The sequence below is a fragment of the Orbicella franksi genome, chromosome 13 (assembly GCF_964199315.1).
Source record: "Orbicella franksi chromosome 13, jaOrbFran1.1, whole genome shotgun sequence".
Lineage (NCBI taxonomy): Eukaryota > Metazoa > Cnidaria > Anthozoa > Scleractinia > Merulinidae > Orbicella > Orbicella franksi.
Window position 1 is genome coordinate 23,678,312 of NC_138157.1, and position 18,653 is coordinate 23,696,964.

At 37.5% G+C, this 18,653-nt stretch overlaps 1 long non-coding RNA gene across 1 annotated transcript; it reads right to left on the reverse strand.

Annotated features, from left to right (window-relative positions):
- Positions 1–1,651: 1,651 nt before the first annotated feature.
- On the reverse strand, positions 1,652–12,513 carry LOC145464967 (uncharacterized). The gene is made up of 2 exons (XR_014041476.1): positions 12,097–12,513; positions 1,652–11,603 (listed from the first exon to the last, which is right to left on the reverse strand). It is a non-coding gene; the product is annotated as an uncharacterized LOC145464967 (long non-coding RNA).
- Between the last annotated feature and the right edge of the window lie 6,140 nt (positions 12,514–18,653).

Below are 18,653 nucleotides of genomic sequence, written 5' to 3' on the forward strand. Positions count from 1 at the left end.
TCAAGGCACTTCAATGAAAACTGTTCAGACATCACTTCCTTCCTGCATGAGATGAAGTAATAGTTAAAAGCACATGCCATTTTTGGTCTGGGACATTGATGGGGATTCCTGGACAGGCCCCCAGAGGAGCTCCCATCTGCTTTCAAAATTACATCATTAGCCTACCAAAACTAGTGCCAGTCCTAAACCCCACATTAGAATTTAAAATCCTTAAAACTCATAGTCTTGTTGTTATTGGGATAAGATGTTCTAGGTTCTGAGCTACTGTGTCTGAAACACCTCACAAGATTAGAAGCCACAGATTTAGGAAAGCCATTCCCCAACAGAACGTTGTCATCATTGTTCTTTGTTTCTGAATGAGAGAGTCTATTTCACATATACGAGAAGCCTGGTGCAACAAGGCCTAACCCAAGTAATTTTGGCAAGTCAACGTACTTGACTAGAAAACAAGACATTCTGTCCAGTGTTTGTGTGATTCCTATAAATGTCAATGGATGTTCTTTTCAGAGAAATGTCCAGGAAATGGATCAAGCCATCTTCAAATTTGTTGACTGTAAAACATGTCAGATTTATTTGGTTTGTCCATCAACAGCATATCTTCAAAATAACGTCCATAAAACTACTCATTTATAAGGCCACTGTCAAGCATTTTACGAACAATATCATTTTTGAGTTCTTTCATGATAAAAAAAAACAACAACAACGGCCTAATGAAGAACCCAACAAAATGCCATCAATTTGGTTGTCGAGTGCTCTCTTAATTAATTTGGTGTTAATCAATTTATTGTCATTAACTCCAAAGAAACCAATCTGAACAACTGTCAGGGCTTGCTGTCAGGGCTTGCAAACTCCAGTTCCTCTTAGAGTGAAAACAAGGTGTTTTCCTTCCACATCTACATGGGAGAGTATCATAACTTATGTGGGTGGTGGTGGTGTATCGAGTTGTGTTTGACAAACCCTTTTCATTTTTTTTGTTACTACATAGAGCAATATAAAGGAACTGTTTTTTAACTGTTTAATAGCAAACCACTTTATTTTTAAAAAGTGCCTGTTATTTTTAGTTAAAGTTAATTTGGCTAACAATTCCTTTCTATTTAAATGTATGTTGCTTGAAAACTGTGATCTGTAATCTGTAATCTGTGATCTGTAATCTGTAATTTTGGAAAGTCAAGCCCCACTGTTTGTTATTAATATTGTATCAAAAGGATAACACCATTCTTATCATGGTTATTCTATTGATTCCATTTCATCATTACTTAAGGTGGTTCTACAGTTATTGTGGGCACACTACCCCATGTCAAAGTTTGCAACATAAATTTTGGGGCTTTGAAGTGTTGGCTAAGAAATTTTGGGAAATATTTTGTGTTTCACTCGGTGATAATGTTACTTAATTCCATTTACTGGGGAAAATATTTTTATTCTTACTGGTGTTTGACTGGACCCCATTTTTTGGACAACAACACTACCAGTAAAAAAAATTTTGCTGGCATACTTTTACTCAATTTCTGGAACCAGCTTATTCTGACTTAATACAAACCATGCCCAAGTTTTGGGGAAATCATTTGAGCAGAAGTTCAGAAGTATTAACTTAAAGGTCAAAGACATGTAAACTCAACTCTAACATTCCAAAACAAGCCATGAACCCAAATTTTGTGAGAAGCTTGCCCCAAAGCTTGTTAAATAAAAGTGGCTAGTCAATTAGTGATCGTGCGAACCATAAAAAGTATTAATTCCTAGTTCTTAAAATACTATAAAATGCTTGATAACCTCATTGAATTTTCAAAGATGCATTTTGCAACAGTATTTGGAAATAACTTTTGTGTCAAAGTCTTTCCACACAAATTGTACGGTATGGCAACATTTTGGCTATAAGTTTTACTGTTGTGACTCAAAAAGAAATGGGGCACTGTTGTCAGGATTGTAAGCTACTCCCCGACTGATCTCTGGTGAGGAAGAGAAGCAGTTTTATTAATCTATGATTACAAATACAAAATAACCACTACAGGTACAGGCTGAGCCATCTTTTTGCCATTCCTTAATATATAGTTAAAAAGACAATTGAAGGGGTGAGTGCAAAACCATGCTAAGTGACGATTTGGGTGAAAAAAAAAAATTTTCGCGAAAGGGCTTGAATTTTTGCATGTGGTCTTCAATGTAATAGAAAAACGCGGCCCTGTATTTTTGTCGCTGGATTTTGCTTCGTTTTCGAGTTATAACGTATGCAAAAATACTTGGCTTTTCCCAGCCATGTCTTTAGGAGTTTATTTGTTGAACAGCAAACAGGCAGACTGTTTATAGTGTATGAAGTCAAAATCAAATCTCACAGCATATATAGAGCGGAAATCTGGGAACAGATTGTTTACATCGGCTATTGTGACGTGAGCACAACACGTGAATCGATCGAGCGGCAAACGAAATACCATCGAACTAAAAAGAGATGTGCCGCATTAGAGCTCTGTCAACTAATATCTTAAGCATTGTGTTAAAGTACCTTGTGTGCCTGCCTGGTGGTTGAGAGGCATCATAAAGCCTCGATAAACCCGTAAGTCATCAGCACGTTTTAAAGAATCAAAATGTGTTCTGAAACTTCGAAGGTAGCTGATATACCGTAATCGTGTTATCGGCGTTCGAAGTCAGATCGAGCCAGGCAGCAAAGTCCAAGAGCAGTTCTTGCCCAAGAAAAATACCCTCTCGTGAGTTGTGGCCCATTTGCCAAGCGTTGCTAGTGTCAAAGTTTGGAAAGCGAGAACTGGTTTTTGAGTGATAAAATTTGTCTTGTATCGACCGCCATGTTTTCCCGCGCACGAGGTGTAAAGACCCTTCCCGGCATGCATTGCGATCACGTTCTGCTCGCGTTTCTCGAACTGGTAACTAGACTGTTTCGGCTTTTTTCATTTAAAGATAATAATGGCCAACAAGTAGCGATCGATTGTAACATAGATCTGTGATCCAGGTTGCTTTGATTTTATTTCATATCGGCATGATTTGTAGTGTTTTGAACTTCTGGAATCAGCGGACATGCAGATGTATGGAGACCCGTACGTTGCGCAGAAGGGTTAATTTGTTAAACTGTTAGGCGGTGCGTGACATAAAGCTACGATCGCGTTTGTCGAAAAATATGTATTATCTCGTGATTTTTAGCCATTTAAGACGTTGCTGTATTTGGAAAAGTGCTTATTTGATGTTTATTTGTTCAGTGCAGATAGTCATTGTCCCAGATAACCAGAGTAAGTTCCAGATGTTAACACTATTTTCCGGCCGCCATATTTTACCTATTTAAACCTGAAATCAACATTTTTGAGCTTATACGTTGCGTGAAATTAACATTTTGCTGTTTTCTAAGTGAAATCAACATCCTTGCCGTCACGCGTTAACGTGAAATCAGCATTTTGACCTATTTAGAGCTGAAATCGACATTTTTGAGCTTATACGCTGCGTGAAATCAACATTTTGCTGTTTTCTAAGTGAAATCAACATCCTTGCCGTCAAGCGCTACCGTGAAATCAGCATTTTGACCTATTTAGAGCTGAAATCAACATTTTTGAGCTTATACGCTGCGTGAAATTAACATTTTGCTGTTTTCTAAGTGAAATCAACATCCTTGCCGTCACGCGTTAACGTGAAATCAGCATTTTGACCTATTTAGAGCTGAAATCGACATTTTTGAGCTTATACGCTGCGTGAAATCAACATTTTGCTGTTTTCTAAGTGAAATCAACATCCTTGCCGTCAAGCGCTACCGTGAAATCAGCATTTTGACCTATTTAGAGCTGAAATCAACATTTTTGAGCTTATACGCTGCGTGAAATTAACATTTTGCTGTTTTCTAAGTGAAATCAACATCCTTGCCGTCACGCGTTAACGTGAAATCAGCATTTTTACCTATTTAGACCTGAAATCGACATTTTTGAGCTTTTACGTTGCGTGAAATTGACATTTTGCTGCTCTCTAAGAGAAATCAACATCCTTGCCGTCGCGCGTTAACACGAGTCAACGTTTTAACCACTTTTGACCTGAAATCAATAAATTTGAGCTTATATAAGTTGCGTGAAATTGACATTTTGCTGGTTTCTAAGTAAAATCAAAGTCCTTGCGGTCGCGGCGGGCCGATCCTTTGTTATAATAAATCGAGGCGAGACTTCGACTTATAACAAAGGCTTGGCTTGGCTATTATAACAAAGGGTCGGCTCTGTTTATCATAACAAAGGTCCGGCTTCGTTTATTTGAAGACCTCGGCGGGAAAAGGGCGCTAGGTATCTTAATCAAAAGTGAACTTTGTCGAAAACGCTCCAAATTTCCCATACAGTTTTGTGTAGGTATGTTTAACAATGTCCCGTAGTTTTTCCGCTAAGCTTCGCTTCGTTTTCGAGATATTGCGTATGCAGAAAAACCACTCGGTTTTCCTAGCGGCGTCTTTATAAACGAAGCAAAAACCAGCGACAAAAATACAGGACCACGTTTTTCTATAACATTGAAGACCGCATGCAAAAATTCAAGCCCTTTCGCGAAATTTTTTTTTTCACCCAAATCGTCACTTAGCATGGTTTTGCACTCACCCCTTCAATTATTAATAATAACAATAATAATAAATAAAAATAGCAATAAAAACAACAACGATGACAACAAAAATAATAACAATAATATTAATGATAATGATGTGCTTCTGGGCATGAATTATGTTTTCATTCATGACAGTTGGTTCATTGTATTTGACCAGTAAAAGTGCTTCACTGGGTCTATTTGTTAGAAAAGTGGAGTCTCATCAAAATGTGTGGGCACAGTTCATGGATGTTTAAAATCTTGTGAGGGTTGTGCTCTATGACTGATTAATCACCCAATGAATCACTGTTGCAACACCAAAACAAGAAGGCAAGTTTATAAAAAAGCTGAGCATTTCTGCAAGTTGAAATTTTCTCGTGAGTGCTAATGGGCAACAAAAGTCTACCAGGTAGGCAACTAAAAAGACACACGGGGAACCAACAAAAACAGAACTACTTGCCCAAAGGGCAAATTAGCAAGAAAGTTAGTGTCGAACACTGCATTAATAGCCGTCAAGCTCATTCTAAGAGCTTTGCAGAATCCAAAAGTTTTCTTTACTCTGCCTCCTCGACTCCTCAACCTCTCTTAATTCATTTATGTTTGTTGTGCCCCAAACCATTGCAGGAAAGAAAGTGAGTGCTTTGCAGGTTGTAAGTATACATGTAGAATACAGTAGGGGCAATTGTACATGTATGGTTTACCAGTTTTGTCATTTAAGTTAAGGTTGTCATTTGCTAACACAGAAAGCTCAACTTCCTACAAGCTGTCTTGTTCACAGCTTCTGGGGTTTTAAATAAGAGTCACAACAAAGAATAGAAAAAATATGTGACAAATGCTTGAGTAACTACATATGATATGCAAATATCTTCTTTGTAACATGCAGCAAAGATTGCTTGTATCACTGCCATACATCTATACCTTAACCTATAATATACCACAGAACCTCCCAAACTACCGGTAAGTTGAGACTTTTATTTTATATCAATTTTAAAAACAAAATTATTTTGTTCTAGTGGGGATAATGGGTTGTTGACTAGTTTAATGGATACACAAGAATAATAAGCTGTGCATTAACGTGGTACTGTACAATCACTTCTTCCTTAAGATTTTGAAACTCCATCTACTAAACACCCCCTGCGCTAAATTTTAAGCCTTCATAGCAGGGATGAAAAGGAATTAAAAACTAGAAACTGGCTAATTTATCCAGGTGCGAAGAAGATGTGTTTTGAAAAATAGTTGGCCTTCTCTAACACATAATAGTTGGCTTTCTCTAATACATAAAAGTTGGCTTCCTCTAACACATTTGGTTTGCAATTTTCTTCTTAGTATTGCTGGAGTACTTAGTGTACAAGAAAAAACTCATAAGCTAACCAGATATTGAAGTATAATATGAGGACACAAGCCCTAAAATTCTTGAGAAAGTGCTGCCATTACAGTTAAGACCCAATTACGTACAGGTAACAAAAAAATGAATTATTTTGGCAAGACACAACTCTAAAAGAGTTATCAATGCATGGCAACTGATACATATCATGGTAAGGGCTGATGCTCACCATCCCTAGTTCCTTCTCTACTACGACTTTCTTCAGTTTGTGCATGTTTTCCCTCATCCAACCGATGATGATCATCCATTACTGCAAAAACAGAAATTCAAAGCATTATTGTTAAACACAAAATCACACAAATGCAATTATATTTTAAGTTACACTGACTGTTTTAAAATAACATACATGTACAGCCTTGTAGATTAAAAGCTGTTCCTCAGTAAAGGGAAATTTAAAAGAAAACAAAATTCAATCAGAAACAACTGCAAGAGTATGACTATCTTATCAAGACCTAGGTTTTTAAAGTCTATTTCAACTGACAATGAAACCAAAACAGAACAGACTGAATCTCTAGTGGCAAAGTTTAGCTGGTGAGAACTACATCTTATTATATGGCTAGCTCCGCAAGCGGGCAAGATGAATCAAATCCTGCGCTGTGATTGGCTACCTGAGTGGGCAAGATGGAGCTATCTTGCCCGCTCGGGACTACCTGCCGTGTCCCGCAAGAAAAATTTCCCCGAAAGCCATATAATAAATCCTTTATTGACCAAGCTTGTTCGTTCAAGATGGCTGGATATTGGCCTCATTCTTTTTTTGCGAGTTTATGGACCTCGACTCCGTCTCGGTCCATAAACTCACAAAAATGAACTTGGCCAATATCCAGCCATCTTGACCTCACACTTGGTCAATAACCCATATATATTTACTTTACAAATAAAGAAGCCCCGACTGTGCTCTGTTCTGTTGTAAAGCACGCAGGAAGCGGTAGAGCACGAAAGAAGTGTAGATAAACAAACCGTTTTCTCCTTCTTTAATTGTTTTTACATTAAAAGAACAAAAAAAAACCAAGTATCCAAAAACATGAATAAATTCTCCAGAAGATAACAAGAATGGCAATGTTCCTCACACAAGAGCTGGCACAAAGAGATAATGGCAATGCCACCTAATGAAGACATGACAAGGTATTGGCATGTATCCCTATTTAAACAATAGAGAGTTTCTGTCGAGGAACTATCGGTTGATAGTTGCCCCATGGAAATTTGATGTTCTTAAAACAAATATGCTAGTTTTAAGAACATCAAATTTCCAAGGGACAACTATCAACCGATAGTTCCCAGACATAAACACTCTATTGTCTTTATCGTTCACCACTAAATTTTCTTCCATGTGCCAGTTCAAAATTCATATTGAATTATTTTCAACTTTTTTAGATCAAAGCCATGGAAGGTCGTTGAAGCCAAATGTAAAATTTGAAAAAGAAAACAGACAAAAACCCACTTAATATATTTCAATTGTTTACTTTCTGTAAGCCCGCTTCTTTACAGAAACATTTACGCGGATGAGTACTATCCATCCAGGTATTTTCCTCAGACAGGCACTATGGGCTGATAGCGTCTCTCCACAGATGAACACTATTGCGTCACGTGATCCATTTAAACCAATAAGAATCGGAGAAAATTCAGTGGTGAACTATAATATGTATTAATTGGACCAGCCGAATAGAAAAGGAAACCTAGGCAAGCACTTCTTGAAGCAGCCTCACATGATGACTATACACACTGCGTGTCTACAAAACACTGCTTCGTAACAAACAGCTTAAAGGTAGCAAGTCAACAACAGAGGAAAAGAAGAACAGAAGGACAAACAACCCTGACCTTAACTGGTGATTCCTTAGCACTATATTGCGAATGCTTCAAGCGCAGAATTTTACACTTATTCAATAGCATCAAAAACAAAATCATTACTCATGGATTGTATGTTATTTGGATTATTTTCGATTCTTTTGCATAAGTTGTTTATTATGTTGTTCCTTATGCTCAAAAATTCATGTATGTCTATCAAAGTTCATCAAAAAACTGTACCTTCCAGCCACCGCAAAATGTAATGCGGAGTGATAAAATAAATGAATAGTACTATTTAAAAGACCTGGCAAAATAGGGTAAGACTGGTACATCATATCTCTTTTGCAAGCATGGTGACCTATTTTAATTTATTTTTAGAGACTGTGCTTGGTAGGAAACATTCAGGGAAATGTATTGTGCATTTGTTTTCATGATTGTGCCCAGGAGATTACTTTTAAGCTTACTTTAACATCGGTAGAAATCATTCCCAATACTGATAGAAGCAAAGAAATACCAGACAAAATAAAGGCTCGAAAGTTCAAACTGTCACAAGAATGGTAAACTCGATTTCTTGACATCCTGAACTAAACTCAAATTTCTTGAACTGTAACCAATTTTAATCCTTGCAATCCTGCACATTATTTCGAAACTACTGTTTTTGCTTTGCTCTATAGCATTTTTATCCAACTAAGCTGTATATTTGGTGGCATTTGGCGATACAAGGTGGTAATAAGCTGAGTGAAAATTTGCTCTGTCTGCACGACAGCGTTTCTTTATGCCCGTGACGGAGGCAGATCTTAATTGCAAAATTCAAAACACAACAGTGTGGACTATACAAACTAGTGCCAGCTTAGTTCGTGCCGCTTGAAAGCAACACGATCAACAAAACTTAGATTGCTGATGAACATGTCGAAATGGCTTCGTAGACTTGAGCCATATAAATTGCTCACTCCATTTCTACAAACAACATAATACAATACACTACACTTCACAAAGCTTCTTACCAACAATATTAGGCTTCAAAGGCAGCTGTAAATGTGTTTCGGAACATGCAGAAAGATCCGGCAAAACACCCTCACGGTAAAAGTCACAATCGATAGGTTTCGAGCTTTCAACTGGCAAACACCGTCCCGTCCCCCAGTAAAATAATCTCAGAGGACACGATCACAACGTATTTTCATTGGAAGAAACAACAACACATACAATTGGTCAAAAGGTGTTAGACACATGCCATTAGGGACAGCGCGTCTCCCAACCCCAAAATGCATCGGGAACGAAAGAATATCGAGATCGAAATGTATTGTGGGCCAAAATATAATCAGATAGTGGGAGCCTGGTCTCTAACACTTGAAACGCCTGGTTGATTTCAGCTTTAAAACGCAGTTAGCGACCACCAGCCCACGTTTTCTCGAAATATTTCTGAAAGGAAACACAAATTATCCCTCGAACGTCTCAGTCAGAGAAATTTTTGCTCATCAGATCGGTTGTGCACCACGGTATTTATTATCTTGCAATTCATTGACCTATTTGTTACTAGTAAACGAACCTTAGCTTGTGTTGTGTATGTAGAAATTATATGTAGTTTCTTTAATTTGATTAACAATAATCATAACGGCTTGTCGTGTATTTAATGCAGTAATACAGAATTTCATACCGTAATCCCATTATAATTCCACACACATACCAACATTGAAAGCCTGAAAATATATAATATAATATATAATAATATTTATCTGTTTTTTTTGTTTCTGCATGTAATGTTTGTTTCAGATTTGTTGCTTAAAAGCAGTAAAAACTCTAGAACAATATGAAATAACTATATGACAATATTGAAATGACAGTAGATGTCAGACATGTACTCAGAGTCCAATTTTCCTTAGAATGTTACTCGAGCCATGTATGGCAAAAAAATATTAAATTAATAGTAAACTTGTTGCAAAATCAATATAGTTCGCACTGTGCTGTTCAGTACTTACATGTACATGTACATACATATATCTGTGGTGGGGATCAAGTTGATAAAAATCCTACGGAAATGAGCTGATTGATCAAATATTTATGCAAAGCACGATGCCCAGTATTGTGATAGCTCACTGAAATTAAATGTGTGAAACGCAAGACTAGTTTCACCTCATGCCAATAATGATTTCACATGCTTATCCCTGTTCTATTTTACAGAACATCAAAAACATGGTCTAATATTATTATTAATACAAGCTGCTGGAATAGTCTTGAATGACTGCTCTGTCCTTTTTTTGCTAATAACAAAATGATTTCAGTTGAAAGAGACCTGGCATGTTCCATATGGGTCGTCCAGAAACAGTTAGAATCAGCTTTTAAAATTTCACTAGTCTGACCTGTAATGATTTCATATATTTTCTAGTGTGAAAATGTTTCCTGCACTAAATGCTCTAAATAATGACATCATCTTCTCTACTTAGCACAGTATCAAACAAACAATTTTGCCAAGGGACCTGCAGATCCAGGTTTTCATTATCCCTGGTGATCTTTTTCATTTTGATCAAAGTAAATTATGATGATGTTCTTCACAATGAGGAAGCTCAAGACCTGTGGATAACATAAGCCAATATCATAAGCCAATATGGCAGTAGCCTGCTAGAAGGCTAGTTTCAGGTTGCACAGTTATCTCTAGCTGTTCAAATCGTCATGAAAACATGTACAGCCTGCTACTGATCATATCACAAGGGCCATTTTAGAGATGAAAACTTAGGTCAAAAGGTTTCTAAAAGCACTCTTCTATCTTTGTACTACACTAACCACATGTCCTGCATTTTTCATGGGGCAGTGCATTTGGTTCATGTTAGAAGGAGTATTCCTTTCCAACATTGTTGTCTTTCTGTTGTTAAAGGATTTTGTGTTTGCAAACATGTGTTGTAAATATCAGAATAGTACTGGAAATGGGTCATGAAATAGGGTTTTACACATAATGCTCAAATTTGTTGTCATTATGCAAATGCTTGATGATCAAAAAATCTCACTATATATTATGCTCAAAAGACATTGGCCAGTTTTTGTCACTGTTATTCCCGCGTAATGCTAGATTCTTTTGCCTCGCTACTATGCTCAAAATAATGCCAGCACAATGTGTAAAACCATATAATGACCACTAATGGGGGTGAGGGAAAGATGGAGTGGTCATCAGTGGAAGTTGTGGCACTTCCACAATAAACAAACTAAAAATTTGTTTAACACTGACAAGAATATGGCTTCGTCTCTGCTCATGGGCGACACAAAATATAACCAGTATTGGGTCAGGTGTTGCAAGAAGATTGATTCTCTGATCACTGGACCCGTTAACCATCAGAAAAGAGGGCTGTGCAAGGCTACCACAGCTGCGTTCACCAGAGTAATAACACCACATGTATCAGTGCAACTTTGCAGGGAATAGTTACGGCATCGCCAGTCACATTCATGACCCTGCCAATTAGTTGCACTGGGAGAGTGGGCAAGCACCAAATGACTCTTTTTGTGCGCTCCAACTTGTGGAACGTACCGTGCAAAATCATTGACGACATCAATGATGTCTGGGGGAGGTTGCCAAGCCAGCATCTTACAGTATATGATCTTCATGAAAGGTCGCAGCTCAACATCTACCAGTACCCAATGATTACCACCATTTTGAGGGTTGCCAATGAACGTTTTGCCATATCTTTGTCCCACATTCAGAGTGAAAACCAGCCTTTTTAATGGTCCAGGGTTAAGTAACTTAGCTTTCCTCATCATCTCATTGTAGATATTAACAACGACATTGGGCATAGTAGCATGGTATTGTTTTGCATGTCATTAAGCTGTTTTAAAACCCATGTGACATGATCAGTATAGACCCAGCCTTGCATTCCCGATGCAGCAAGACAGGCAAGCTCATCTGCAGTCAATCCTGTTAATTAGTAACAACATGATATACTTTTCATCAGGCTTTATTAAATATTTTCTAAGGGAGTGGGGTAATAGACCTAAAAAAGTGGAGTTGGAGTAGGCTGCTAGCGGACAAAGATGTATATAAGATTATAAAGTTCTAAGCGTCACTGGTTTCTAATTCAACAAAACTGTGATACTGTATTGGAGATGGCATCCCCCAAACCCCCCCCCCCCCCAACCCCCTTTCCACCCTTCGACACCATGTCTAAAACCCTAATCGCATTTTTTCAGCTACAAAATAAGGATATCCCATTTTCTATTTTACATCATTTTACTTTTTCGGGCCCGTGCACACATTTTCGTTTTGTTTATCTTCAAAATTACATAAACTTTATTGCATATTTTAGCCGGTTCCAGTACTAGTTCAGGATATACCTGGAAAAATAAGCCTACACATCACGACATCACTCCACATGAAGTCATTTCTTAATTTTTCTTTTAAAAAAACTTACCATAACTTGGTAGCATATCGTCAGTAGGATTGTCCCAGATCATGGCTTTGAATTTGTCGATCGATTTCTCGCCGAGTTTTGGGCTGGCGAAAAGCTTTCGAAAACCACCTCATCTCAGTATTGTAAGCACTGGGTTTGCCCTGTCGACGGCTCAACTTTTCAAGGATCATTCTATACATAAATATTGAACAATGCTTGGAGCAATTCAAGTGAAAAATTTTATTCAGGATTTACCTTACCCGCTAAAAATGATAAAATTAACCAGGCCTACTAATGTTAGAGACCAGGTTCCCGCTGTCTTGTTATATTTTGGTCCATAATACATTTCGACCTCGATATTCTTTCATTTCCAAAGCATTTTGGGGTTGGGAGACGCGCTGTCCCTAATGGCATGTGTGTTAGACATTGTCTGCCACGCAGGACGAAAGTGCAACGCTACATCGATATTCTTTCGTTCCCGATGCATTCTGGGGTTGGGAGACGTGCCGTTATGGCAAGCCGTTTGTAGCAAAATTTAATCCTTGCAATATATGTTTAATCCTTTAAATAACGGTTTTATTTAAAGATAGAAAAAGGCATTCAATCCAATGGTAAATAAAATTTTTGGTTCAATTCAATCTTTTAATTTTCACGATTCAATCCAATACCTGGAATATTGATTCAATCCAATACCTAAAATATTGATTCAATCTAATACCTAAAATATTGATTCAATCCAATACCTGAAATATTGATTCAATCCAATACCTGGAATATTGATTCAATCCAATACGTAAAATATTGATTCAATCCAATACCTGGAATATTGATTCAATCCAATACCTCGAATATTGGTGTAATCCAATACCTGAAATATTGATTCAATCCAATACCTGAAATATTGATTCAATCCAATACCTCAAATATTGATGCAATCTTCCTGGGCCGAGCGCGGCCAACAGGAACGAGAGTAACTAAGCACTAGAGAGCACTGAAAACATGGCGGGCGAAGGAGAACTAGATTTAGAAGTTGAGTTTCCTAAGTTTCTTGCAGACATCTTGGATAAAACGGAAATAATTTTTGAGAATTTTGACTCAGAAGTTGCAGAAGCGCATGCCGAAGTTCTTGATCAAACCATTAGTCTGCTTAGGTAAATGAGACGTTGCTACAACCGAGACACAAGGGACACGGAAAATTTAGATTCTATTACTGCCGCTTTTGTAGATGTAAGTTAACCAATTTTTATGAGACAAACATATTTGTTTATTAAAAGCTGTGTGTGCTAGCTTTTTGTGGCAAATAACATAAACTGTGGCAAATTTTGCTACCACATTGGTCTTTGGTATTGTGCATATTTCTGCTGTCCAATCATTACTGGCACACTAAACTTTGAACTGTAAACAAAATTTTTGCTGTGCCGTGTGCACAGTCAAACATGTTTCTCACAAAAACTGCTTGTGTAAACCTGGCTTTAAGTTATTTTTGAAATAAGAACCTTTACATTTTACAAGACAGCAATCATTGAACATTGGGATGTGTTTTAAGTTTTTCAATGTTGTTGTCTCATGTTTTGCATTATTTAACCCACATGTGGTACTTCTTTCCTAAAAACGATGTTTTTCTTGATATTCTATTACAAACATGGCACCAATTTGTTGTGAATATTATCGGGTACCCAGGGCTCAAGGCTAACACTACTGCCAACTAGCCACACATTTCAGTTTTGAATAGTAGATTTTGCACTTTCACTAGCCATTGTGACAATCATGATGGAATGGAGTACTGGTCTACTGGATGAAGACAAAATTGAGAATTATCCTGACAAAGTAAAACTGAAGAGAATAGAAACTAATGAAAACAGGGAAACTATGAGTGAATTTCATGGAAATAATTGCCTTAATAAGCATATGATAAATATTTAACTATTAAAGGGAGATAAAAGAAAATGGCAACACTGATAAAAGTACATCAGAGATTGAACATAAGCATATTGAAGAAAAACAGGATTCGTGTTTGTGGGAGTGAAATTTTCTTAGTGATTATTATTAACATTTTAGATGCAACAAGAAATGTCCAAGATTGACCACTCTTATAAAAAAGTCAGTGAAGCTGTGTATGAAAAAGGCTGGCTGGTGCAAGGTTAGTTTTGGCTAGTGACATGAGTCCTGTTAGTAGCCATTATGCCAGTGCAACAAGAGGTTAGTCTTGTCTCCTGGGTACTTTTGAAAATAAGATAACAAATTAACCTTGCCACATTTTAACATCTGTTTTGATAAGCACCTGAAAAATCTACAAGGCAGAGTAGTGCACATGGCAGTTATCAAATGCCCTGATTTCTCTTCAGTTTAGTTGTGTTGCTAGAAGTTAGGCATTCTGTAATTCAAGCAGTTTCTGAGTTTTGTATATCAATGAAAAGGAAGATGAGAAAATAATTTACTTGATACAGGGTGAGGTTTTCTGTTGTGAATTGAGTTGCCAAAATACTTTAAGGGCCATAATCTCCTTTACCCAGCCCACACACATGTAGTATTATACAATTGTCAGTTGCCCAAGTTTAACTGTCACTAGTTCTAGAGCCTCTTGGAAGATGTCTACTCCCATTTGACTTGATTATCTTAAGGGATCTACCCTTTCCAATACAAATGACTGCAATGAATCATGTTGTCCCAGGTCAATTTCTTCAACTATAACATTGTTATCACTGTCCAATGGAGTTGGACCATCAGGATCATCACCATAGTATTCAAAATCATATGACTTTCCATTTGAAAGGGGGTTTTCAGGCTGCATCATATGATTAAGCCACATTTGGTATGGCAACCAGTTTTTTTTTCTGTTCTTACATTTTGGTGGTTGAAAGCTTCAGTGAACTGGCAAAGAGCAAGGTTTATCCTTGGTTGAAAAACTAAGTGTAAGGTGGAAAGATGCACTGAATTATCAGTGTCCAGGATGCCTGACAATTCCATACTACAAAAAGTGTAAAAGTACAAGTGGGAAGCACAACGGAAACATCCCTCCACAATCTTTCAATTCGTTGGTTGTGTTGATGGCCCTGCAGTGAAGCTGCCCCTCTTCTCTCTTCTAACCTGCTCCATTGTATCGCACACACCAACGTTTTCAGCACCATGATCTACTCGTACTCTCGAAGGCCAAAATTCTCCGTCTCTCTTAACGGCATCCAGAAAGAATTCAAGAACTGTTTCTGCTTTATTGCTGGCACTACATTTCAAAAACATTATTCTCCGTGAAAATCCGTCTATACAGCCGAATTAATATTTTCCATCGGATCAGAGAGTGATGTCCATCCAGATGCCAAAGCGAATTTACGCACCCCATCTCAAGACAGTATTTTGGGGATCTAATTTTGCTAACCTTTCTCTTATTCTTCTCCGTTGAACCCGTAACCCAATGGACTTAAAGAAACCTGCAATGAAATTATATCCATACTCTTGAATGATTTCGGTTCCTTATCAGGTAAGTTGTTGAAACCCCTCATATCTTCTCAGCCATACTCTGTCAATCTTCTGTGAATTGTCCATCTCCAAACTCCAATCATCTTTGTTATCGTTGTCCAGATGAATCCTAGTCCTCAAAGTTCCTCGAGCACCTCAACAGGAATTTTAAGAAATGGTCTTCCATGATTCCAACTTCTGAGTCAAAGTTCTCAAAAATTATTTCCGTTTTATCCAAGATGTCTGCAAGAAACTTAGGAAACTCAACTTCTAACTCTAGTTCTCCTTCGCCCGCCATGTTTTCAGTGCTCTCTAGTGCTTAGTTACTCTCGTTCCTGTTGGCCGCGCTCGGCCCAGGAAGATTGCATCAATATTTGAGGTATTGGATTGAATCAATATTTCAGGTATTGGATTGAATCAATATTTCAGGTATTGGATTGCACCAATATTCGAGGTATTGGACTGAATCAATATTCCAGGTATTGGATTGAATCAATATTTTACGTATTGGATAGAATCAATATTCCAGGTATTGGATTGAATCAATATTTTAGGTATTGGATTGAATCAATATTTTAGGTATTGGATTGAATCAATATTCCAGGTATTGGATTGAATCGTGAAAATTAAAAGATTGAATTGAACCAAAAATTTTATTTACCATTGGATTGAATGCCTTTTTCTATCTTTAAATAAAACCGTTATTTAAAGGATTAAACATATATTGCAAGGATTTAATTTTGCTACAAACGGCTTGCCATACGCCGTGCCTCGCTGTGCCTAATTAGGGACTTTCATACCGGGAAGCCTGGGTACTAGTCTCGCGGTTTGTAGGGACAACAACAAATATGGCGGCAGTGTGACAAGAAAGAATGGTGAAGTGGTTTTGTTGTTCAGCATTCTGTACCAACAATTTACTAACGCGAAATCCTTAAGGGGAATCGACCAAGTTTTATCGTTTGCCCTGTGACCCTGAGGTTCAAGCTGCCTACACCAGGATTCTTCAAACGACGGGTATAACCTGGCATTCTAGCCATATTTGTGCGGAACATTGGAGCCGTGGATATAGAGTGAACGCGAGTGCTGATTTTCCTGACATCCCTGCCCCAGCCTCTCAATTAGAGACACTGGGAAAAAACGCTTAAACAGGCGAAAGCTCAACTAGAGAGAAAAGCAACAAAGCCTGCCAAACGAAAAGTAAGTAGTCTCGAAAGGAAACTTTTTCTGGCCAAGCGGTGTTGTGTCGTTTCGGGATCTAAAAAAAGAGAAGCTCCGACAGAAAGAGATCAGCCAACTGCTAGAAGGTCAAGGAAGTTATCTAAACGACAGTTATCTACTCGTTTGGGTGCGTTGGAAGAAGATAAGCAGCTATTGACCGAGCAGCTGACTAATGCTCAAGACATGGTTAAAAAACTGAGGACTAAAAATCTCAGTTTAAAAATTAAATTGCGAAACATTGAACAAACCCAGCAAAATACTAATAAACAAAATGAGGAACTGAAGATTGCTGTAAAAAGGCTACAACAAGAGCAATTTAGCTACTCCAATCTCATTAAGAAGCCAAATACATTTAAGTACGTGTGGATTATCTGTTGAACAGTTCAAAATGATAAATTACTGAGTATTGCTAATCTGTGCACCCTGCGTAACAGACGGTTACATTGACCCGTAAGACTTTTTTATCATAACCTTCACGTAAACTACTCGCTTGTTGACAAGAGTTTTGACATTGACAATTTTTCTACTTGTAAACATTTGTAATGCTTTCTTCTGCTGACCAGCACTACCTTCCCGTTTCATGGAAACATACTGAGTAAACATTTTATTGTTGATTTTGGGCAAATCGTCGTTGGCTGCCCTCCACTTGGCTGTGGCAGGTGGAATATCCGCGGAATCAAGACTACAGGGAAATACATAAGCTTTTTCTGACTTTGCCTCAAGTTTCTGGATTAGTCCTGGATATCTTGATAATCGATTTATCTTCATTGTTAGTTCTTGTTTTGAACCAGATGTAGAGGCTCCGATATCTGCCAACCACTTCACGCAATTTTCCTTGTCAAACTCTGTACTTTTCTCCATATTTCTTGAATTTCTTTCTGCATGGCCAACAACTTGAAAGCGGGTATGTGTATTTTCTTAACCTTTACATAGGGTTTTCTACCTCCAAAGACGAATTTCTGATGAAAAGTTTTTAAAACTATGACAATTCATGAAGGACCGCCATATTTACAATTTTTCCCGCGAAAATTGTCCCTACAAGCCACGAAACTAGTACCCAGGCTTCCCGGTATGAAAGTCCCAAATGGGGTGTTATGCAGATGTGACAATCACCCTATCAAATTGAGGGGTTTAAGGGGACCGTTCACCATACAAAACTTCCGCCAAATATACACTTCTTTGATAATAGGGTAATATTTTGGCATTTTCTCTTTCAATACTTTGTTTTTTATCAGTGTTAATATTTAAGCATAAAAATCAAACAAACTGGAGTTTGGTAATCACACATTTGATTGAGTATGACTGTTGACTATTCGGTAATCAAACGTTCGATTTTGTTCGATTGTCAAATGTTTGGTAATCAAACATTCAATTTTGTTTGATTGACCAAATTTTGGTGCGAATTTTGATTATGTTCAACTACCAAACCCAATCAAACAATTGGTGTTTGATTACCGAGCAATTGATTAGATATGTCGGGAATACCATATAAATATTAGCAAAATGCATTATTCAAATTCTCCTCAATTCTCGTCTGTTGATCATCTAATAATTTTAAGCACGGCCTGAATCATTCAAAAATTCATACAGCTCATCAATTTTGTGATTTTCAATATCTTTTTCAGCAATCGAACACGGTTGAACCCGCATTAAGCAGACACCTTTGGGAAATGAGCTGTTCATATAATTAGCTTCACATAAAAATGTTCGTGCAAAAATCTATTTAATGTAGATCGTTTCTTCGGTAAGATATTGAGTACTTTTTTCAGAAATGTAAAGAAAAATGAGAAATATAGCTAATAAAAGTTAAAATTAATCATTCCTTAACGAAATTGTTTCACCTTCAGATCAGATGTGACTCAAAGTTTGCCACGACTGCAAAAGCTTTATACATTGACCAGCGGATT